General features: G+C 39.4%; 1 pseudogene across 1 annotated transcript; it reads left to right on the top strand.

Annotated features, from left to right (window-relative positions):
• The first annotated feature begins 4779 nt into the window (after positions 1-4779).
• LOC147578471 (ribosomal protein eL42-like) lies at positions 4780-15853 on the top strand (annotated as a pseudogene). The gene is made up of 3 exons (XR_015255219.1): positions 4780-4972; positions 10816-10929; positions 11476-15853. The product of XR_015255219.1 is annotated as a ribosomal protein eL42-like (transcript).
• The last annotated feature ends 9572 nt before the right edge of the window (positions 15854-25425 follow it).

Below are 25425 nucleotides of genomic sequence, written 5' to 3'. Positions count from 1 at the left end.
GGAGAGCCTCTTAGAAAGTATGATGAAAATAATCACAGGATCTGAAAAGAATATAGACCACGCTGGCAACAAAGCTTGGCAATGTAATGCCCTCACAATGGATTCTGGGGTGGAAATGACTGCTTTCTTCCTACTGCTGCACATTTTGCTTTCCAAATCCAGTTTTTTTTCCTTTTGTTTTTCATGTAAGTTGGTCTCATTTTCATATTTCAGATTTGGATAAATCTGTTACCCAATTTTGTTAATGTATATCACAACTCCTAGGAGGTGTTCAAAAACTTCCAATTGACTGTAATTTACTACCTAGAGATCTGATGAATGAAACATTATTTTTTTTAACAAAGTGCTTTTCTAAGCTTTAACAAAAAGCCACAAATTGTTGAAAAAGTATCAGCTACTTAATCAATAAAAAAAGCTGAGGATGATCTCCTTCCTCCTGCTCAATATGAAAACAGAGTCACAATTTCAGTTTCCAAGGCTCAACATTTACCAGAGTAATTGCCTGCATCATTGTGGAATCCTGTTCATTCTGTCTCCTTGCTGGCAACCTTTTTGATTTATATACCATTGAAAAGTCAATGGTGAGACTTACATTCTTTCCAGCCCACTTTCAAAATCTTGGCAGATCTTATTTTCAAAGTGGTCTGATGGAATGAAAATAAGGCTGTGGAAACCACCTGACTTTCCAGCAGGGATCCTGTTTAAATCTTAACCACAAATTAGATAACATGTATGTCACTGAAGGATGCAGCCAAGCCTTTCCCATTATTGTTTGGGAAAGTAAGACTCTCAACATAATGTCATCCCCAGTCCACCTCTGGTCTTATGTAGTGGCCCACTAAAGTAATTTATTTTGGGTTACAGTTTCTGTGAGTTCACACATATGTCTCATTTTGATGTAAGAACAAAATTTAGGGCAGGGCTCCTGGGTGGCTCAGTCAGTTGGGCTCCTGACTTCGCTCAGGTCATGATCTCACGGTTCGTGAGTTTGAGTCCCACATCAGGTTCTGTGCTGACAGCTCAGACCCTGGAGCCTGCTTCAGATTCTGTGTTTCCCTCTCTCTCTGCTTCTCCCCTGCTCACACACACTCTCTCTCTCTCTCAAAATAAATAAACATTAAAAAAAAAAAAAAAGAACAAAATTCAGGGCTTTGGCAAGAATTTTAAAAAGGTGAAACCATCTTGGATAAAGTATTGCATTATCTAGTGCTAAATTGCTTGATAATACACAATTTAAAAAAAAAAAAAAAACAGAAAAAGAAAGGATGATCAAGAAGGCCATGGCCATATTAGACCCACTAAGACTATCACTGAAAAAATTTATTTGTGGAATAGAGTCAATTTCTGCCCTAATGCAAGCTTGCTGCATCTGGATATCAGATTTATTCTTATTGCTCTTCATCTTCAATCTGAAAAGCATCTCTTAATAGGCTGCTTCTACAGCCAAGAAAATAACATCTCAAAAAGTACCCTTGAACATCAGTATTGCATTGGGTTGACTGATGCCCCAGACTCGTAACCTTTGAGTATAATATGCAACTGTATTTTCTGGAATCCAGAGTAGCAGAGTAGAAAGGTATTTGTGAATAGAAATGGAGGTAGAGGTAGAGGAAGACTGAGAAAGGGAAAAAGTAAGGGTGAAGGCAAAAGACCCAAAGTGCTGGGGTAGATGGGTAAGCAAATTTGTTAATTACACCTTCCTACTTCAATTTTTTTTTTTTTTTCAACGTTTATTTATTTTTGGGACAGAGAGAGACAGAGCATGAACGGGGGAGGGGCAGAGAGAGAGGGAGACACAGAATCGGAAACAGGCTCCAGGCTCTGAGCCATCAGCCCAGAGCCTGACGCGGGGCTCGAACTCACGGACCGCGAGATCGTGACCTGGCTGAAGTCGGACGCTTAACCGACTGCGCCACCCAGGCGCCCCCACCTTCCTACTTCAAATAGCAAGCTGATTGTTTGTTTACCTGAGAGTCAATAGTGCCTTCAGTCTATAGACAATAATAAACACCAACAAAGGCAAATATGTTTGCCATAGTGTGAGCATATTTAAATTTCAAAGTTTATATCTATCCTCCCACAGAGGAAAGTTCAGACAATATGTTTATGTGAAACACCAAAACATAAGGCACAGTCTTTGCAATATAACCTTATAAAAGAAGAAAACACATACGAAAAAATTTTGTTCTTTCCCACCTATCAAGCAATTTAGTGAAAAGTATTCATCTGTTTTAGGTTGTCAGACTACATGTATATGTCATTATCAAGAAACTAGATATAGGGGCATCTGGGTGGCTCAGCTGGTTGAGCGTCTGACTTCAGTTCAGGTCCTGACCTGGTGGTATGTGAATTTGAGCCTCATCGGGCTCACTGCTGTCAGTGCAGAGCCTGCTGCATTTCTTCTGTTTTCCTCTCTGCCCCTCCCCCACTCTGTCTCTCTCTCTCACTCTCTCTCTCTCTCTCTCAAAACTACTCTCTCTAAAAAATAAAATAAAAAACCTTTAAGAAAGAAAGTAGGTATATAAAAAAAGGACATCGATTTTCTGTGTTGTTTATAGTAAATTATCTTATATGCATGTATTATAATGATAAGTGAATATTTATTGAATATATACTATGTACCTGGTGCTTGTAACTGGTTTATTATACATGAATAATCATGGAGCAATCAAAAGACTTGTTTCATTTTTTTCTTTTTGGTATTCCATTTTTTTAAATGTTTAGTATCTTCCCCTGCTCCTAAATGAGTACTCAGGTAGGACCATGAATTTCTCTCCTGGTGTCCTAAGACTACTTTAGGTAATACAGAGATTTGCATGTCAAAAATTAGAATAGCCAGTACCTAATGATAATCAAATTCACTGGGTGATTTAACATGAAATCTTCCCCATATGCCTGCCAACTCAAAGTAGGGAAGTGCTGTGGCCAGCTTCTGACTCATATCCTTGCTCCTGTCCTCTCCCCTGCACCCCACCTATGATGGTTCATTTTATGTGTCCACTTGGCTAGGCCAGGGAACTGAGATATTTGCTCAAACCTTATTCTAGATGTTTCTGTGAAGTTATTTTTTGGATGAGATTAACATTTAAATTGGCACATTTTAAGTAGATTGCCCCTTATAGTATGAATGAGCCTCTTCCAATCAGTTGAAGGCCATAATAGAACAGACTGACCACCCCCCACCCCCCACCAGCAAGAAGGAATTCTATCAGCCGACTGCCTTCCGACTCCTTGAACTACAACTCTACTCTGGGTCTGCAGTCTGCCACCAACCCTGCAGATTGTGGACTTGCCAAGCCCCACAATTGTGTAAGAGAATTTCTTAAAATATACAAATAGATGATTAGATAGAAAGATAGATAGATGGATATGCCTATCTATGGCCATATCCTTATGACCCTGGGCTGCAAAATATGGAGACACATTCAGACATCCCTATCTATCTCTATCTCTTTCCACACACACACACATCCTATTGGTTCTGTTTCTCTGAAGATCCCTGACTAATGCAACCCACCACTTGGTAGCCAATTTCTGATCCTTTGAGGTCAGAATTGTGGTGAGGAGAGGGGAAAGAGACGACCAGGAAATATCTTCCTTGAACAGCCCTCTATGCCTAGCAAATGGTGGAAAAGCTGGCATTTCTCTTGGGAACACTTTTTTGATTCCGTGTAGAACTCAGTGTGGAGGCTGGATGGGCCTGCCATCTTGCAGTAACCTTGAACCAACGTATGCATTTCTGTATGGAGTGGCCACATGTGAGTCCTTAAACAACCTCTGACACTTTGACATTCCTTTCCAGCTTTAGCTGCTAGGGCCCTCCGCCCCTCCCAGGCAACTCTGTCAGTACTGGTAACCAGGTGATCTTCTCTTTGGTGGTTACCATCTGATCCATGGGGAATGCTGCCACATCCTTTGCCTTCATGAATGCTGTCTCTGCAGCTGCCCCTAACCAGGAAGCAGGAGGTCCTTCCTTTGTTACCCAGGCACTGAGCGCATCTCTGGCTAGTCAGCTCTCATGAGCATTGGAGTGGGAGTCAGGTCCTGTTACACAATGCTCTCCAGGCCAGGGCAAACAACATCAAGGTCTCAAAGCAGTCCCATTGAAGACGTTTCTCACTTCGAAGTTAAAAAACAGTAGATTAAATCATAATGAGACCATACCATCAATCATTCGAAAGGAATTATGAGAACTCAAAACAGCCATGGTTATCTCCAAAGAAACCTCTTAATAAATGGTTACCCTTTTTCTCCTCTCCTTACATTTGATAGTTTCAAAGAGGCTGGGAGTTCTACAGCTGTGTAGCCAATTCATTGCACTTTTATTTGCAATTTCTAAACATCAGTTTCATAATCATTTTGATATCTGTATCTATCGCTCAGATACCTCAGTGAAAACAGCCATGAGGAGTCACATTTGGATTTTTTTCTAAACACTGTTTTAAGCACTAAAGAGTAATTGTCCCATTTCATTCCTGCAACAAACCCACAGGGAAGGTACTTTATTAGTCCCACTTCACATATGATGAAACTAAGCCAGACATATTAAATAACCTGCCTTGGGTCACCTGGTTCATATCAGAGTTGAGTTGCAGACCCAGAGAATCTGATTCTGATTCAAAATCCTAACGACTTGCAACATAATGCCAGTCACTGAATATTTACTTGGCATTGATCCAAAATGCAAGTGTACATCCTGACTGGTGAGTTTATAATTTAACAGATTTTTTTTTTCCAGTAGGAGAGAGATGTACAACTCTGACTTTCAGATATCAACAAATGCTCTATAGGACCTGGGCACTGGGGCCTCTTATAAGAACCTACTTAGCACCTATTAGGGGGTCAGGGCTGTGCTGTGATCCATTTGGAGGACAATTAAAGAAGCATAAAGCAGTATTAAACCAGTACTCTGGATTGGAAGAGGAAGAAATGATTTTACTTGGATCTCATCCATTTTAATTCTTCTATTCAGGTAAGCTAGTGTAGGAAAGGGGGGAATGAATAGGAAGACAGCATAGGGAGGCATGTTATATTGCATGATTCCAAAGGTTGGGGAAGTGTCCTGTCCTCCAAAGATAGATTCTTTACTGACTTGTGGATGATTAATAGCCCACAGTCAGAGACACTCTTGCTTTAAGCTCTCTCGGCTGAAGATTGTGCTGCACATTAAAATGTCATGCCTCTGGGAGCGTTAACACTTTACTGCTAGCTTTCTTTTACTCTTTTCTCTGTAGGTTTTCATTAGCTTCACTACAGAAAGCAAGTGAGGTAAAGGAAAAGAAGGAAAATCCATGATAGAGAGGAAAGTATGCTTTCACCAAAACTGAGCTGTGTCAAAGGCCAGTTGTACTCACTGGATAGTTTTATGAAAGTACAGATCAGCTATTTCCAAGCTGGTGTAGCTGTGGCCCACTGCCTGGGGCATGCCCTGGGGGATGTCAAGGGGTGCATCAAGCATTTCTGTAGGGCTGATAAATAATTTTCAGCCCTATGTGTGGCAGGGAGGGAAAAAATGGGATGTTACAAGTAGACTGAAGTTTGGGCAGATTACTCTGGGAGAGCAGGAAGAAAGAGACTTAATGGGACTTTTTAGATTAACCATAACACCCAGACTAGTAAAAAGAAGGGATTAAAGCTTCTATGTCTTGAAATAGAGATTTTCATTTTACCCTGATGCCAAAAACAGGTAGAGGGAAATCCTGCTTGCTATGGTGAAGGACCTTCCCGAGGAGGGAGGAAGGTTGTTGAAGGAGAGGTAGTGGAAAGGGGAGAAATTCTTGGTTAAAAGAGAACAGATTCAAGCAAAATAGATTCAGGCTGGTTCTTGAAAGAGAGAGAGAGAGAAGAAATAATACCTGCTGAGGAGTGCTGGACAAAGGACAGAACAGAGATGTTTGCTATTCAGTTTTAAACTGCTGCCTTTGCTGTGGTGTGATTGCACCCTTCTATACCCTGCAGATCTTGAATGAAAGCTGTATGTAGTGTACTGGTGATATTTTAGCAAGTGAAGAGGAGGGCGCGTCCGTGCATGTGGTGATGGACTTAGATGGATGGACAGTGGCCGTGAAGGCAAAGTGAGAATTGGAAAAAGGAGAATAGAGTCGGAAGGAAAAGCATCCTTCTCAGGAAACTTCAGAAACGTGGTGGGAGGGGCTGGACATTCTGCAGACACCTAAGATGAGGACCTGGGGAATTTTCTGGCCAACAAAGGAAAGGATGACCAGGGACTACAAAATATGGAGACACATTCAGGTGACCTGTGTGTATCCTATTTTTCAAATGTATGCAAATACAATTGCGCTTAATTACGTATATACACACATATGAAAACATACATGTACAATGTTATGTATATATAAAAACGTGATAAATATATAACATTACTGAATGCATAGGAGTTTGATCATTAAGTACTTTTTCTGAATCATGGACACCACAATTATGTAGGAGATGGCAACAGTTATTAATATTAAAAAGGAAAACACTTGAAAGGGACGAAAGGGAAGGCCTGCAAAATCTCCTTCAGAGTTTCTAATACACCTACGAAAAATCGATCCAGAAGAACTGGATTTAAAATCCATAGGAAGGTATGGTTTCCCCATGCAGAGGGTGGATTCTCCCACACTAACTTGCTATAATCATGTTTTTTCTCCATACATGTGTTTTGAGAAACATTTCCTTTCACTTCCCCACTCCTATGGTGCTCTGGGCCTTGACGTTAACAAAAAATTGTCAGAGACAAGAAAAATGTATTAATCCACTCCTCTTGCTTTTGATTATTCCCCTTTTAATTTTAATACATGCATTTTCTTTCCTAAATCGGGTATTTAACTGTGATTGTCATTTATTAACTTTTTGCCCCAATTACAACTATCCCATCAAGGGCAGGGTCTCTAAGGAAACAGTTGAGGGAGCATATATATATATATATATATATATATATACTGCACACATGTGACGAATTATTCTGCAGGCTGAGAAATTAACTAAAAATGCATAATATGCTCTCAATTTAAACCTGGCAGGGGGTATTGTACTTTCATCCTCAAAGTGGAATCATACTTCCTCCAGTGGGGCTTCTCCAGCTTTTAGCGTAGCCTATTAACAAGGAGAACTTAGTTCTTGGTGGTGCAATGACAACACTGGACTGGAGACAGAGCTCCAAGTATTTGAGCCAGGAAGCAGAGGTGATGATCGAGCTAATGGGAAAACCTTGGATTTCGCTTTTATCACCAAACAGGCATTCACAGGGCCTTAACAAAACCCATGATCAGTTCTGAATGTCGTTTTCACGATTAACACACTCCCTAAGATCTATAATTATTATTAGACACTTGGAGGGCACGTTTCATTTCTCAAAAAGAAATTCCCTTTCTGTATGACTAAAGATATCTGGGACGCATATTATTAAGATATGTATTAAGATGTGTAAGCACATTATTAAGTGCTCTTGATTTTTCTACTTTTTATTTCAAGGTGTGATTTCTCTATTTCTGCGAACTGTAACCATTTTATTACTAGAGAGAAAGACAGAGAGAGAGATACAAGAGAATGGGAAGATAAAGGAATGTGTAATTTATCAGTGGTGGGTCATTTAAGACCTTTTTAAAGTATGTCAATGAACTTTAAAAGTATATTTTTCTTAAGTAGAATCTAAAGCTCCTTGAGGGGGGTTAAACGTTGTTTGTTTCATATTCCTCTATCACAGTAATATCGCAGTAATGCTCCGTCTTGGCTGCAGACTAGAAATATACTGAGAACCTTTGATCATCAGTGTTCAGGCCCCACCGCAGACCCATTAAGTCAGCATCTCCGGGGTGAGGTGTGGACAGGAGTCAGTTCTGAAAGCTCAGGTGATTCTAACATGCAGGCAGGATGGAGAGATAGCAAATACTAGCTTATTGTCTTATGCAGAATAGGTGTCATTTGCTATTTAATAAGCTACTAAATCATTTTAATCACTACACACTTCCCATGAAAATAGGGAACAATTCATAGATACAGTGCAGCTTTTCGGTAATAAATTATCATTAACCTATTTATTCCATGGTTAATTGGATAAATCTTGTGTTGAAAACAAGCAAACTAAAAAAGAAGAAAAAGCCACTAAATTCTTTGGGTCTCTATTTCATCCTACTTGGGAAAAGTCCTTGAGATAATACAGATTGGAATCATGAGATGCCTATAGCTATATGACATGTTCCTGCCCTTTTACTTTAATACATATTTTTTAATGAAAGGGGTACAAAAGGAATAGGGTGTTTCTTTGAATAGGGCATTTCTCAGAGTGGTCAGAATATGATCAAAGAACATTTTGTCATGATCAAAATTATAAAAATATAGTTCAAAGAGATATTAGTTTAAAAACAGTTGAAACCAATTTTTATATATGTCTAAAACTACCTTTGGCACAATAGATGTATTAAAAAAGTGCAAAGCAGCATTCCTACTTTTTGTTTGCTTATGGACTCCTAAAGATTGGCCTTAGTTTCCTCACCTGACACATGAAAATATAGAACCACAAGCTTGATTATGAGCAGTAAATAGCATAATGGAAGAAAAACTGATTTGTAGATTGCAGCACAATGTTCCAGTCTGTTGTAGTTTTCTTATTATTCGCTCTATTAACCTGAAATTGCATATGCAAATAAATATTATAGGACATGATATAAACATGATCATGAGTTATAGCTTTTATTAAGCAATTACTAAGTACTCAACTTCTTATTTAGTGCTTTATATGATCTCATTAAACCATCACTGCAACCCGGTGAGGAGAGTACCGTTATTGTCTCCAGTTTACAGGTTTGGAAACTGAGGTTTATCAGTTCCAAGCCTCCCAGCAATTTCAAGTGAAGGTTTCCTTCAAATCTGCAAATACTTAAATTCTTTCTGCAGAGACTGTCTAAGAATCCATGTTGATTTGCTTCTCTTTATTTTCTCGGATAGTTTGATATCAGATGCCAATTCCATTTACATGTAGATGTGCAGTCAAAACACTGAGAGAAGGAATATGAAACTTCCTTTGTCTACCAGAGTGATACGCATCAGGCATGCTGGCTTCTAGCTCAAGGTGAAAATCATTCTGTCCATGGCCTTTCCTTAAACTCCACCAGACTCTTAAAAATGAATTAAATGCCTTCTTTTTATATGTCGATTATGTGATACACGTGTCATTTCAATTTAAAAGATAAACTCTAGATGTAAAGCTTCCTAATTCTCCAAAGGGTTTCAACTCATTTTCTTCTTGTATTTCATTTTTGGTGGAAGTATGATGATGTGGAAAAGATTTATGTTAGATGTTGGAGTTGTGTGCATTTGTACTATGGAGGAAACTCTCAGGGGAAGGTCAGAGGGGGAAGAAGGAGATGATCTGAATTGCTGTTCTGATGTATCCACCAGGTGCCCAGACCCATGTTAGAGTAGAGGGTGCATTTTGTCCAGACCCTGCATCGTACCCAGCTCAATAGATAAGCAAACACCTTTGCCACCATGTGCTCTTCCCTTTACAATGCCATCTTTGCCTTGTCTCTGTCCCCCAAGTTCTAATGATCTTAGTGATGCTTTACCAGTCTACAAAATTAGCAACCCACTGGCCTGCTTCTCAGGTGCAATGTATGAGAGAATCAACTGTGAAAAGCAAGAGAAATATATTCATTTTGATGCTGACTGAGCCCTTAGTTTTGGTTTCATTTTGGCTTATGTTTTATTTTAGTTACATTACCAAAACTTTTAAGGAATGCAGACTTATACCTTTTAACTTCCAAACTCAAAGTATCAGTACCAGGAACGGTTTCAGTAGACTTCCACAGTTTGTGGAGGATATCATGAAAAATAGTTTGCTTAAGTTTGCAAAAGCTTTGAGGACAGGACTGAGGATAGAACGATGATATTTGTTCAATCTTTTCCTATATCCTCTGTTGCAACCACACGAGGGCCCAGAAGCGGTATTGCGAACGGTCGACTTATTGGCATCGAGGGCAGCGATATGAAACAGTCAAGGTCTGCTCACTTTCTCCGGCATGAAGTCCAAACAGAGATCTGACTATGTCTGTTTATCCGAAATGTTTTCCTAAGTGATTCATCACTTTGAGTTTGTAAAGAACTGGGGTTTGGCGTGGAGGGTGTAAGTATTTAGGGGGGATGGAATATCAACCACATGGAAGAAAAGCAGGGAATTTTGCTAAGCACTACAAACCATCACAAGCAATATGAATTTTGTCTTTCGATTGCACCGTGGGTTCAAGACTTACAAAATACAAACGTCCTCCGATGTACCGTGATTAGCTTACCATGTCTGTCTTCTGCACAGCCCCTTGGAGTCTGCTGGCTCTCAGCCCACGGCTTGACATCCCGAGTCTGAGACTTTTCCATCACACCAATTTAGTACTACTGAGTCTTCTGCTACCGTGTGTTGGTGTCACCACATTTACCACTGAACTCCATTAAAAGTCACTGCATTCGGGTGGAGAAAACGTAGTTTCCAGTTCTGGCCCTGTCTTTTCCTTAACTTGACACTTTGGACAAGTACCTTAACTTCTCTGTAGTTTAACAGTCTCACCAGTAACATATAAGGAATAGGGTCTTCTCGCAAGGTGAGGTTCCAAGGAGACCATGTGAAAAGCCCTTTGGAAATGCAAAGTGCTGTCTGTTTGCTCACCACCCTCTTACACCTCCACCGGTCTCCAGCCACTCAGCAGCCTTGGAGGAGCTTGTCTGTGGCAAAGCTAAATACCACATTCTCCACGTGGCCTGACCTCCAGGCAACAATTAAGATTTGTTGAGCTTTTTCATCATATTCTTCTTCTTTTCCAGAATCTTGGATTTCAGCAGAAAATGCCTTGACTAAGACTTTAGCTGACAGGCTGGAAATCCGAGCAGGAAAGATTATGTGAAAAAACCTAATGAAAACATACACATTTCTTCAAGGTGAATTAGAACAATTTATGCTTCCAAAGCTTCTATGGGTTCTTTTCTTTCCTTTATTATCCTTTATCTTTTTTCAAAAAAAAAGTCTTTAAAATATTTAAAAAATTCTCTGTATAAGAAATTATAATGAATAAACATATAGAAAATAAAAATATAAACATCCATGAAACCACCATCCAGCTTAATAAAAAGAATGTCACCAGTGTACTGTCACTGGTGTATTAGAAGCGCCACAACCCCCCCCCCCCCCCGCCCCGGCCCCCCATCCCTCCCAGAATGCTTCTTCCTAATCATAACTACTTGCTTTCCCTCTTAGGGTTAACCACCATCCTAAATGTTCTGGGAATTGCTATCTTGGTCTGCTTTATAGTTTTACTACCCAACTATGCATCTCCAAATTAAATAATTTAGTGCTGACAATTCTTTTCAGGATTTTCTATAAAGGGAATCATAGCATGTATACATTCCTCTTGTCTTTTTTTTTTTTTTTGATTCAACATTATGTTTTAAAAAGTAATTCAGATTTATTCTTCCCTTTCCTGTTAGGTATGAGCAAGGGGAGGCAAGGAGAGGAGTGTGGATGCCAAATTTCCCGTTTTCTTTGTGCTGCCAGTGCTACTGCAAAGATCATCAATGTTCCTAAAACCCAAAGGACTTTCTGTAAGAAGTGAGGAAAACATCAGCCTCACAAAGTGACCTAGTATGGGAAGGGCAAGGATTCACTGTATGCCCAGGGAAGGAGGCGCTGTGATCAGAAGCAGTGTGGCCAGGAGGAGCCAATTTTCCTGAAGAAGGCTGAAACCACAAAGAAGATTGTGCTGAGGCTTGAGTGTGTTGAACCTACCTTCGGGCCCAAGAGGATGCCGGCCATTAAGAGATGTAAGCATTTTGAACTGGGAGGTTATAAGAAGAAAAAGGGTCAAGTGATCCAGTTCTAAGCTTTGGGATTCTTCTGTTCTGCTTTTGAGAGGAAGATATTGACACTGTAGAAACATTATGTGTATGAAAATAAATACAGTGATATTTTTACTCAAAAAAAAAGTCATTCAGTTAGTTGCAGGTAGCTGTGGTTTATCAATGAACGTCCGCTGTTGAATAACATTCCACTTCTAAGTATACTGTACGTTTCACGTATCGATATGCTGTTGATGGACATTTGGATTCTTTCCAGTTTGTGCCTACTAGGAACAATGATGTTTCTAGAAGTTCCTGCACTTGTCTTCATGTGCAACAGTCTCTCTCCTTTGCAGTGGCCATGCTCAGTGAAAGGTTGTGCACATCTTCAGCTTTACAAGATAAAGTCATACTATCTTCCAAAATAATAGTACTAATTGGCAATCTTACCAACTTTTGTCTTTTCTCTACATACGATTACTTGGACTTTTGCTTTTTTTTTTTTAATGCTTATTTAATTATTTTGAGAGAGAGAGAGAGAGGGAGAGAGAGAGAAAGAGTCCCAAGCAGGCCTGCTGCACTGCCAGCACAGAGTGTGATGTGGGTCTTGAACTCACAAACCCTGAAATCGTGACCTGAGCTGAAATCAAGAATTAGATGCTTAACTGACTGAACCATGCAGGCGCCCCTGGACTTTTGCTTTTACCTTAGGCTAGACTTAGAAACCATTCCTGACTATGATATCAGTGCCTTGTTTCTCTGACCTGGCTTTGGGTTATGGTCTAAATGAAATATTGTTGGTGATCTGGATGGGTTTATGGGATTGGTCAATGCCTTACTTTCCTAGGGCCACCATAACACATTACTACAGACTGGGTGGCTGAGAACATCAGAAATCTATTCTCTCACGGTTCTGGAAGTTATAAGTCCCAAACCAATGTGTCAGCAGGGCCATGCTCTTTCTGAAGACTCTAGGGGCTGATTTTTTCCTTGCTTCCTCCTAGTCTGCTGCTGTCTCCTGGCAGTCTTCAGGCGGCCATGGCTTGTAGTGCCACCATTCCAGTCTCTGCCCCTCTCTTCACATGGCTCCTTTTCTGTTTCCTCTCCTGTTATAAAGGTACCAGTCATTGGGGCACCTGGGTGGCTCAGTCAGTTAAACATCCGACTCTTGATTTCGGCTCAGATGACAATCTCACTGTTCATGAGTTTGAGCCCCGCATCAGACTCTGCACTGTAAGTTGCAGACCCTGCTCAGGATTCTCTCTCTCTCTGCTCCTCCTTGCTCACACACTAGGTCTCTCTTTCTCTTTCTTTCTCTCTCAAAATAAGTAAATAGATTTAAAAAAACTTTAAAAAATTCTTTCTTATAAAAAATAAATAAAGATACCAGTCATTGTATACAAGGCTCACTCTAAATCTAGGATGATTTTGTCTCAAGATCCTTAACTAATTACATCTGTAAAAACCCAATATCCACATAAAGTCACATTCCCAGATACTGGGGATAAGGACTTCAACATATCTTTTTGGAGGACACAGTTCAAACCACTATGGCCCGTACTGAGGGAGGGGAAGAAGAGGAGGGGGAAATTATCAGTTTATGAAGCAATTACCATACATACTATATAATTTTTGATGGCTTAAGATGTTAACATTTCCCACAGGAGAATGGCTAAAGGTTGCCCACTCAAAACAACATACCTGCTTTAAAACAAATCATCCTTTGATCCTATTAGGTTGCTTAACAGACAAGCAAATAGTTGACAGAAACAGGTCTGGGTCCTGAGGAGCCCTACCTATGACACGTGAGCCCCATCTTTGCACCTGAGTCTTTATTGAACCCCATGATCCAGACAACAGAGGGAGAATTCAGAAGTGGTCAAGAAAGGAGACATTTTCCCAAAAGACACTGATTTTGTATGAATTGAATTCCTAGTGTTTAGGAATTCAAAACTCATCTTGTCTACATAAGATTTTCCTTTCACTAAAAGTCTTGGTCTGCAATCATTTATGATTTGGCAGGGCTAATCTCACTGTCAGAGAAAAGGGCATCTCATGGTTTTAAGAGCTGAACCAAAACCTCCACTCACCAAAGCCAACCGTGGCCTTGAACCCAACTGTGCCCTTCTGCAGTCACAATGCAATATTACATCACAGTAAAAAGTTCTCAACTGTGGGTTCCACTAATGAGCATGAGAGCACCCTGTTGAAATTCAAAGGTGTCGGGAAGCCTGGGTGGCTCAGTTGGTTAAGCATCCAACTTCAGCTCAGGTCATGATCTCATGGTTTGTGGGTTCGAGCCCCGTGTCAGGCTCTGCGCTGACAGCTCAGAGCCTGGAGCCTGCTTCGGATTCTGTGTCTCCCTATCTCTGCTCCTCCCCTGCCTCAAAAATAAATTAACATTAAAAAGTTAGAAAAAAAAAGAAATTCAAAAGTCTCAAATGCAGGGAGTGAAGAAGGCATTAAACAATTTTCAGACATCACTCCTTGAAACATTAAGTTAGCAGATAATATCTAAAATTTACTTGGCAGTGTTCTAAGGTATTAACCTCAGACCCTATCACTTTATTGGGGATAGGGAGCATAGGGAGGAGTTAAGAAAGAATTGGATCAAAGGATACAACTTGATCAGGTAACATTTTTCATTAGGGACACCAGAACCTTTGAAGACATCAGAGTCAGAGCTGGTAGGTTGCCATCTCTTACAATTAGATCCTAGGGTATCATTCTTTCCCATGTCTTTCTTCCTGATATTCACTAGCTAGCTCTGAATCTTGGCTCCCATCCCTTATTCCAACTCTAGTGTCTTTTTCTCTAAATCCTCGGTGACTCTCTCCCAAACAACAGGTAAATGACTGAAAAACAACAAAATTGTGTTGCAGTATAATCTGTGGACAATAAACTGCATACATTTAATAATTACAATTACTTGTGTTTGGGTATCCATAGACATCCAAGAAATATCACTACAGTTGAGACATGGAACATTTCTGTCACCCCTCTGCCCCCAAATTTCATTTCAACCCTTTAAAAATCCATTCTACCCACTATCTTTGCCACCAGGCAACCACTGGTCCAATTTCTATCATTATAAATTAGTTTGCGTTTTCTCAATTTTATACAAATAAAAAATGAGGTACTCTTTTGTTTTTTCAATCGACATAATAATTCTGGGATTCATCTATTTTGTTACGTAAATCAGTAGTTCAATCTTTTCTATTGCTGAGCCATATTTCTCTGTATAGGCATATCAGTGTATCTATTTGATGGACATTTTGGACCCCCACCCCATCCCCCCTCCCACGCAGTGTTTTGCTATCATGTAAAATGCTGCTATGAACATTTGTGTACAAGTTTTGGGTGAATATATGTTTCTCTTGGAGTAGAATGGCTGGATTTTAGAGTAGATATATATTTAATTTTATAAGAAGTTGCTAAACATCTTTCCAAGTTGATTTTATCATTTTATATTACCAATAAAACATCATGAAAATTCCAGTTGCTTCATATTCTACATGCTACATTTGATTTTTCTAGTCCTTTTAATTTTGGCTACTTCAGTGGATATGTAATGTGTATCTCATTATGATTTTAATTTTTGTTTCCCTAATGACTTAAGATGTTGAACGCTTTTCATATACTTTACCGGCTGTCATATGTTCTTTTCTGAAGTTTTTCTTCAAATCTTTTGGTCAATTATTAAGCAGGTTGCTTGTCTTGTTATTGACTTGTTACGTCTTTATGTGTTTTAAATCTATATATTAGAAATACGTTCTTCCATTTTGTGGCTTGCTTTTTGTTTTCATAGTGATGTCTTTCAAAGAGCAAACTTTTGTTTTTAATTTTGTTTTAATGTTTATTTACTTTTTAAAGAAAGAGAGAGAGAGACAGAGGTGTGAGCGGGGAAGGGGCAGAGAGAGGGAGACACAGAATCTGAAGCAGGCTCCAGGCTCTGAGCTGTCAGCACAGAGCCTGACACGGGGTTCGAAGTCACAGACCGTGAGATCATGACCTGAGTCGAAGTCGGACGTTTAACAGACTGAGCCACCCAGGCGCCCCAAAGAGCGAACGTTTTTAATTTGATAAAATAAAATTTATGAATTTTTAAAATTTATGGTTTGTGCTTTCCGTGTTCTGTCTAAAAACATTTGCCTATCTCAGGGTACAAAGACTTCAAAGATTTTTATTCTGATGTGGTTTTTTTAAAGTTTTATAGTTAAGTTTTACCTTTAAGCCTGCTATCTATTTCAAATTAACTCTTTTATATAAACTGTGATGTAAGAGATGATGATCTTTTTTTTCATACAGGTATCTGTATATCTTCACTGTCATGGTGTATCATCTATAAATATTTCTATATGTAACTATCTGCATCTGTAGTAAGCTAACCAGGAGTTCATATTTTAATGTACAGCTAATAGTATGTTTTTTCCTTTTTTATGCAGAGAAGTACAAAAAAGAAAATAAGAGCTGGAGTACAATTTTCCTGCTTAGGATACCCTGTTGGTATTTTTATAAAATAAAATTAATAGGGGCACCTGGGTGACTCAGTCGGTCAAGTGTCTGACTCTTGATCTTGGCTTACTTAGATCATGATCTCAGCATCCGGAAATCGAGCCCTAATTCAGGCTCTGCATTGACAGCGGGGAGCCTGGCTTGGGATTCTCTTTCTCCCTCTCTCTCTCTGCCTCTTCTCTGCTCTCTCTTTCTCTCTTTCTCAAAATAAATAAATAAATAAATAAGCAGTTAAAAACCAAATACAAGTAAAATAAAATTAATACAGTGTCAGGCTAGAAAATGTAAAAAGGGACAAAAAAGGACAAAATGAAAAATAAAATTCTTTTTCTTTGCCCTCACCCCAACTCCCAGGTTTTCTCCAAAATGCAACTGATTGGTGGTTTGTGATGTATCTACAGTCAGGAGAGCATGGCATATACTTGCATCTCTCTCCCCTGTACATTTTCATCTTTACTTTACAGCAAAACGATCATATTACACATACTACACCACACTTTGCTTTCTTTACTTACATTATCAAATATTTCCATGTCATTCCATGACAATTAAACTCATTTTTAATGACTTTACAGGGATTAATGGTATCACATCCTATAATTTGTTTAACCCTGTTGATGGATGCTGGTTGTATCCAGTTTTAGTCTTTTACAAACATTGCTACAGTAAACGCCCATTTGTATAAAGGTACAATCACACCACACATATCCCTACACAAAATTACACATTTATTTATTTATTTATTTATTTATTTATTTATTTATTTATTTATTATTTTGTAAGTGATCTCTACAGCCAACATGGGGCTTGAACTCATAGCCCCTAATATTAAGAGTCACATGCTCTTCTGACTGAGCCACCCAGGCATCCCAAATACACACATTTATATAAATTTTTTCCATGGATATCCAGGGAATTTCTTAGCGGCAAATTTTTTACTTGCGTGTGTGTGTGTGTATGTACTAAAATTACTAGTTTAAAAAAGTATGTGTGTCTTAGATTTTGATAGATACTAGTAAATTTTCTTATCATAAAGTTGTAGCAAGTTGTTGTCTCACCTACAATATGCGGGAGCCCATATTTCCCAGATCTTTGACAGTACGAGATAACCTCAAACTTCATTTTCCATATTTCTGCAAAATGAAACATGGTATCTTACTAATGTTTAATTTACATTTTCATTAACGAATGAGACAAGCATTTTCCGTATGCTAACTGGCTAGGTGAATTGCTTTCTGAAAATGGACTCTTTACATCCTTTTTCTACCGAGGTGTAAATCATGTCTCTGTTGGGCTGATTTGAATAAGCTATTTATAAATAGAAAAATATAGCCTTTGGTTGCTCATAAATATGGCAATAGGTTTTTCCCTTGCTCTTTTGAGGTTGTTTGTGTTTTGGTACAGAGGTTTTTAATTTTCCTGTTATGTATCACTTTAGAAAAAAATTTACATAATCGTATAACCAAATGCCTTCCAAGGGGTATCTTCATTTTTTCCCTTAAAGTTATAGCTCGCTAGGTAATGATCCTGCTCCCATTCAAAGATGGCTGATTCTTTTATCAGAGAAGAGAGAAGAGAGAGTGGCTCCAGCCAGGAGCCAGCTGCCCAGGTGGAGAGCTGAGCCCAGAGTGCCCCGTTACCTCTTCATGGTTGGATAGAGTGCTGTTTACTTCCTTCCCTTTCTCAATTAATTTCGGGCAGAGGAGGTCTGAAATACCCACTAAGAGAAAGAAAAGGTATTTTTGCTTTGTGTTCACATTTAAGACTTATTATTTTAAAAAAATGTTTAATGTTTATTTATTTTTTAGGGAGCGAGACGGGGAGATCATGACCTGAGCCGAAGTCAGACACTTAACCGACTGAGCCACCCAGGCTCATATTCTATGTATTTAAAACTTGTTCTATGTATTATCCTAAATACACATTAAGATTCTCAATTCTAAACTTTTAACACTTTTTATTTTGGGTGCATGTGTTCAAAACACAGGTCACATTCTGTATGATTTTTTTCCATTTAAAGCAGCTTCAGTTTGGGACATTTTTATTTAAACGACACTTTTACCTTTGCCATTTCAAGAGGTTTGGAGAAATTGCAGATGGCAGGTTTATCTTAGGAACTCTTTGGTAGAGAACAAGATTCCCAGTCTTTCTTTGCTCCCTCCTAGCCCCAATTGTGATGAAAGATTGCCAGAAATTTTTGAGAATGTAATACAACTTTCAAAACTAATGAAGTAAGATTTTTTTTAACCAGGTGATTACATGAAGGGAAGATCATTGTTACTCACGAGACAACAGAGAAATCCACTGAGTCCCAATGTTGCTTCCCAGCTGGCCAACTCTTGGCCATGCATTTGCATGACAGGCATGTTGGGAACTCCTTAGGGTCCTGGCAGTGCTTCTAGTCTTTTTTTCACAAGCTGTCTTGCTGGCTTGAACTCCTGCATCATGAGGCTCCAACAGTTGTTTGGCCAGGCTCTCTACTCAGCTTGGAACCTTAGGAAAGGCTTTACACAAAAGTCCTCCTTAGCTAGAAGAGCCGATCTGCAATTACAATTTCTGGAGGTCTGCAAAATGTACAATTAGCTTAAGGCATGCAGTCAATTGAACCCTTCTGGAAAGAAATTTGTAGCTTCACGCTTCCTCTTACAAAGCCTCAAAGCTCAGTAGAATAGAAACTGTAGGCAATTTTTCATATGAGCTTTAGGGTGACTTGGAAATTGTTGTGATATTTGTAGCCTCCATCATGACTAACTCAAAGCATAATTTCCAAGTTAGCAAAATATTCCCTTGGATCCTTCCCATCTCCTCTTCTAACTTAACCCCTGTGGCTTTGCTGTCCCCAGGCTTGACTGCACTAAGTCCCTACCCAAATGTGTTGCTTTCCATGCTAAGTTTCATATGTTCCAAATCACCTCCCTTTTTCCCATCAGAATTTATTACCAAAGTCTCTCTTTTCTTTTCTCTTTTCTTTTCTTTTCTTTTCTTTTCTTTTCTTTTCTTTTCTTTTTTTTAATTGAATTGTTGCTGATTTGGTATTGAAATCTTCCTCTTTCTCCTCTGGCTTTGCATTCCATTAGCTGTGCTAATTAGCTATGGAAGAGTAAAGAATGTACTTGTGACCTTAAGCATGTTGCGGAATTGGCTCCTTTTCAATGTCTGTGATGAGTCAGCAGAACAAGAGGGAGCAGTGCCCAGCGGGGTCTGCAGTGGCCACCCTGTGAAACTAGAAGAAACATGGCCTAGCACACCGGAAGGGCAGCTCCTTGAGAGCAGGGGTTTTCCATATCATTCACTGCTCTGTCCCTGGCACCCAGAACGAGGCTTGGCACGTGCAGGTGGCTCACAGATACTGATGAGTGAATGAATGATGGTTCTGTTCTTGCTTGCCTGTTTTGTAAACAGCCAGGCCTCCCTATTCCCCAACTTCACTCAACCCCTTGTCCTATTCTTCTCATCATGGAACCTGGAGAGCTGCTGGGTCCCCTGGATGTTCTGTAAGTCCTTCCATGACAATGTAGCCTAGTAGTTCATAGGGCCCACCTCATGGATTTATTTTGAGGATGCTTACATTAATACATGTTCTGTGCTTAGAATGATGCCTGATCCACAGTAAATGTTAATTTTAAAAGTAGTACTAGCAGTAGTAATTCAGTGATTATCTTTTATTAAGACCCCCTTCTTCCAGAGCTGTAGGGTTACTTACCTTACTGTAAGGTTCACAGTAAAATCGAGAGAAAATACAGAGATCTCCCATATGCTCCTAACCCCAACACACGCACAGTCTATCCCATTACCAATAGCCCCCCACACCGGAACGTACATTTGTTACAACTGATAAACCTACACTGTCACATCATCATCACCTAAAGTCTATACTTTACCTTATGGTTCGCTCTTGGTGTTCCTAACTATTATTTTTAACAAGCTTATTGATGAATTATTGCTCTAGTACTTGTAATACCAAATGGAAAAAATGTATTTTTGAACAACCGATGGATCTCCAAATTAGGGAAAATGAGAAATAGGTAAGTTGTGGTTACCTGTTGCATTGTAACAAATCTCCCCAAAATGCAGTGGCTTCAAATAACAATCATTTATTTTCTCACACAGTCTCTGTGGGTTAGGGTTAGGGTTTGGTTAGTTGGTTCTGGCTCAGAGTCTTACAGAGTCTGCAGTTAGGTATCAGCTAGTGTTAAACTGGGGCTCTTGGCCAGAACATCCATCCACTTGTGGCCTTAGCCTGGACACGTGGCGGCTGAGTTCCAAAGGCAGCCTTAAGAGAGAAAGAAAGGAGAGAGAAGGAGAGAGAGGAGAGAGAGAGACAGAGAGACAGAGAGAGACAGAACACGTGTTGCCTTTTATGACTTAACCTTTGAAGTCATGCAACACCATTTCTGTCACATTTTATTGGTCAAAGAATTTACAAAGATTCTCCTTAATTTCAAGAGGAGGAAACAAAGAACCCACATCTTGATGCAGGAATGCTAACATTTCATCGTAAGAAAAGCCTGCAGAATGGGATATAAACATATACCACCGTAACCACTTTCAGACAATACAATCTGCCAGGAGCAGTGACCCCAGTTGCAGCACACAGGCATGTGCACGAGAACCCGCAAGTCCTGATATAGTGAGGTTGGGCCTCACCAGGGCCCATCGTCAATTAGCCAAGGGTTATGGGGGTCCTTCTGAACTGTTTGCCCATCGGGATGAGAACTGCTGTGTGCCACAGCTCACAAAGCACGCATTGAATTGCCGTCTGACACCCATTTGAAGGGTGTTTAAAGAGAAAGAAACCTAGGAGTCAAAATTGAAAGTGCAAATTGCAAATGCTTCCCTTCTAGAGTGATAGGGCTATAAATACCGAGGCTGTTTCTGTTAAACAACAAATGGAAATGCTCCAGAATCAATGAGAGGTGTTAGCAGCAGGGAGAAACAGCATCTTAAATCCTTTCGCTAACAATTAAATCAGACACATTTGACACTTTATCTGAGACACTCCTGGCAGTACTTTATTCTCCATGGCATGATTTGGAAACGCACAGCAGGAGACAAGCAGATTTTGGAGTATTATCGGTTTGGCTTTCTCAGCACTCTTCCCAAACATAATTCAATATATTTTATTTAAGCCAGTGTCATGTTTTTCTGAAAAAAAAGGCAATTGGTGAAAATGAATGGGTTTCCAAAAACGTACACCATGGCCTCAAGATGCCACAGGACTGACCTGCTCAATAACAGTTGAATGTTAACACGACCAGAAAAAGAGTGATTTATCTGTAAGACCCCAAGGACACTCAGTTACAGTCCCTATGAATCATGAGAAATTTGTCTGGGAGAGCATGAGGCCTGGAGATTACTCACCTCACCATATGTCATGCTTCTTCAATTAAAAAAAAAAAAAATTATCCTGTGATCATTGTAACTGGGCTGTTTGTATAAGGTAGCTAAGCTGTATAAGCTGTATAAGGTAGCTAAACAAATGATAAAATGGAAACAACATAACTTCAGAATTTTAAGAATCTCATTGCTTGAAAGTGCCCCAAATGCCTTAAGCCTGCCAGAATAGAAGTCCTAGATTGAGACCCTTAGAGCGTTGCTCTGCCATAACTGGATGGTGAGGGGTTTTAGTTATTGGAGGTATTGACACCAAGAGCGGCCGCTATTCAGAGCTTACAGGAGGCACCACGGCCAGTTCCTGAGCAGAGCAGCTGGCAGTGGGGCAGCCAGTCTGGTGGACGCCGTGTGGTAGCCTAGAGTGCAGCCTGTGACATCAGATGGAGCAGTGTCTGAATCCTGACTTATTCACCCATTAGCAATAGTCTGGGAGACAGGAGGAAAATTGTCGGCCCTAAGTCTTATCTCTTAGTCTTTGGGCACTATGCAGCTCTCAGAACAGAAACTCCTTACCTCCCAGTTTCAACCCTTAGAGTAAAAGCCAACTTTGTGCTTCTGTAACCCCCAGGATTCCTGGTTTTTTCTTTTGTTTTGGATGCCTGTAGCTTAATACCTTCATGATGGCTCAGAAAGTTTCTTGTTTTGTTTTGTTTTCAAACTATCCAGAATTTTAGTTGACTTTATCAGGAAACATATCAAACGTACTCGAAATAAACAGAATAGAAGTCCACTGTATAAAGTACAATCCATCATGACGTAAGTATTCAGACACCTTGAAGAATGCAGTCCCTGAGATGGAATCTAGCTATTACTGACTCACGAAGCACCTGCTGCTTATTCCACAGCTGTCCCGTGCCCTTTGTGTTATTGACCTCCTTATTTGGCATTCTTCTACAAGACTTGAAAAGGATGAGATTATTTTCATACGTCATTGCCTAGACAGGGAGCAGGGGATCATCTATATACACATGGTGGGAGGTGCCTGGAAAAAGACTAGAAAACAATTCTCTAATCACATGATCCTTGAATGACTCAGAATAGGCCATAAAATGTAACAGAATGGGGAAAACCAAGATGCAACAGTTTAGGAACATTGCCTCTCTTCTCATTGTCCTGAACAACGCTTTCTCCTTGGGCCATCTGACTTTTCCATGTGTTAAGCATGACAGTCACACATATTGGTAAGATTGCCTTGCTCCGCCCTTACTTCTTTGTGTCAATGCTAATTCTACAGCTAGACTTTCTCATGGAAAACTTCTGAACACTTAACTGTTTTTTTCAAATACCTCATCAGCCCTTCATCTAGATGGCCTTCTTTATTTCCTGGCAATTTATTGTGCTACAATGATCTCTTGTATCAATCAGAATTTATTGAGTGTAGTGTCTAAGAACATAGATTGGGCTTCAGATTCATGTTGAAATCCACATAGTGTTATTTAAGAACTGGGTGGCTTCAGGCAAAGGGTAAAGCATACTTTCCTTATACATTAAATGGAAATAATTACTGTATAGCTCCTCAGATTTTGAGGATGATAATAAGGATACCTCTATTAAAAAAATAAGGAAACCTATATAAAATGTTTAGCTCACGGACTAATACATAACAGGTATTTGGTAAATGAAAATACTTATGTTATAAATCAGTTTTCTTTTTCTGAATTGTGAGAGCAGTGCATAAAATGTTTGCCAATGACTTTCCCTTAATTATCTGTTACTGGACTTGAGTTAAGAGGAATAATTGTGTTTTCCATGAAATTTAGAGCAGTGTTTTGGAAACTAGGTGATACCAGGTCCAGAGGGACAGAGATTTCATCTGTCTTATTCTCCTCTGCAACACTGATCCTGCTGCACTGTCTGGCATAGGGTAAACACTCAATAAGTACATCTGTTGAAAGAATGAATAAATGAATAAATTATAGAAGGTCAAAAATATGAATGGACTGTGACAGTATACATAAGATAATAGAAACTCAGGAATGGTTTTACCACAGGTGACCAAACAAACTCTGTTCCAAAAATAAATTCACCCTTTTGGAGAATTTTATACAACAGAGCATTAATTTAGTCTAAGGCTTTTTATACTTTAAAGTACTAAATGTACACAATGTGTACCATGTTAAGATAGAGAAAGTGTTTTCTTCCGGTAATCAATATTCACTCACTTCCTTTGGAATCATGCTTTGTAATGTTCTTTCTTGAGAAAATTCTAAGTGTGTGGTTTTGGTTTTGACCTACATAGTAGGAAACATCTCTGATATCCTAAAATGCACAAATGATTGTGAACAGAAGCTTTTCACTGTTCTGATAATATGGGATGTCAGTTCCAGACTGAGACAGCAAAGATACATTTTGCAATTTGATTTCTACTTATATTTCTAAATTTTGTTTTCTGCCTTATAGAAGTGAGTATTCCAGGACTAAAAATTATCATTTTCTATGATGAATTAGGTTCATTATCTATATTAGTAAATTTTTTAAATCACAAAATCTATCTGACATAGTTTAAATTTTAAAAGCTAGTGGAGGAAACATCATGGCATGAGTCAGTTGTAGTTATATCGGCAATTGTTCTATGGGGAACAGTCTTATATAAGCAAAAAGGAGCCATAAAACGATATAATAGGTCATAGATGCATCTCATTTCCTCCCATGTGGGGAACCACCAAAGGAAGTCTTTAATACAATGGAAAATAGCACTTTTTTTTCAATGCATGAAAACAGTAAATAATGGGGTTTGAACATTAGAATGAATACTGGAAAATTCTAGTTCACTTTTTCTATGTTCCAACCATGAAGTGCTGAAGAATTCAAGGCGTATCTCAGAAAGATTTTATTATTATTATTATTATTATTGTTGTTTTATTTTAGAGAAAGAGAGAGAACAGGAGCAGGGGAGAGGGACAGAGGGAGACAGAGAATCTTAAGCAGGGTTCATGCTCAGCTCGGAGCCCAAAGCAGGGCTCGATCCCATGACCCTGGGATCATGACCTGAGCTGAAATCTAGTTGGATGCTCAATCGACTGAGCTATGCAGGAGGCCCCCAGAGAGCTTTTAAATGTTGTGGAGATAAGACTTTAATGCACTTTGTGCCCCCATACATAACCTAGCACATGATTTGTAAAAATACTTGTGTACTAAATATCCATGCATATCTAGAATCTTAGTTCTAAATCAAGATAGCAAAGACATGGCCACATATTTCCTTCAAGTTCAATTAATAGAAGGAATAAGACCAGCTCAGGTGGTCCATGATGGGGTTTGGGGTGATGGTGGGGTTCAGAGCTGATAGCCAAGAAAGAATTCTTTTTTATTTTTTTAAAAAAATTTTTTTTTTTTTCAACGTTTATTTTTTTATTTTTGGGACAGAGAGAGACAGAGCATGAACGGGGGAGGGGCAGAGAGAGAGGGAGACACAGAATCGGAAACAGGCTCCAGGCTCTGAGCCATCAGCCCAGAGCCCGACGCGGGGCTCGAACTCACGGACCGCGAGATCGTGACCTGGCTGAAGTCGGACGCTTAACCGACTGCGCCACCCAGGCGCCCCAAGAAAGAATTCTTAAAGACATCTTTGGTGCAAAAAGGTGATTTTATTAAAGCATGGGGACAGGACCATGGGCAGAAAGAGCTGCACTGGGGTTATGAAGAGTGACTGATTATATACCTTCAGGTTGGGAGGGGTTAGGGATAGCATAA

The sequence above is a fragment of the Puma concolor genome, chromosome C1 (assembly GCF_028749965.1).
Source record: "Puma concolor isolate L17-30 chromosome C1, mPumCon1.1.hap2, whole genome shotgun sequence".
Lineage (NCBI taxonomy): Eukaryota > Metazoa > Chordata > Mammalia > Carnivora > Felidae > Puma > Puma concolor.
The sequence above is the reverse complement of the archived record's forward strand: the minus strand, read 5'-3'. Positions and strand labels throughout refer to the sequence as shown.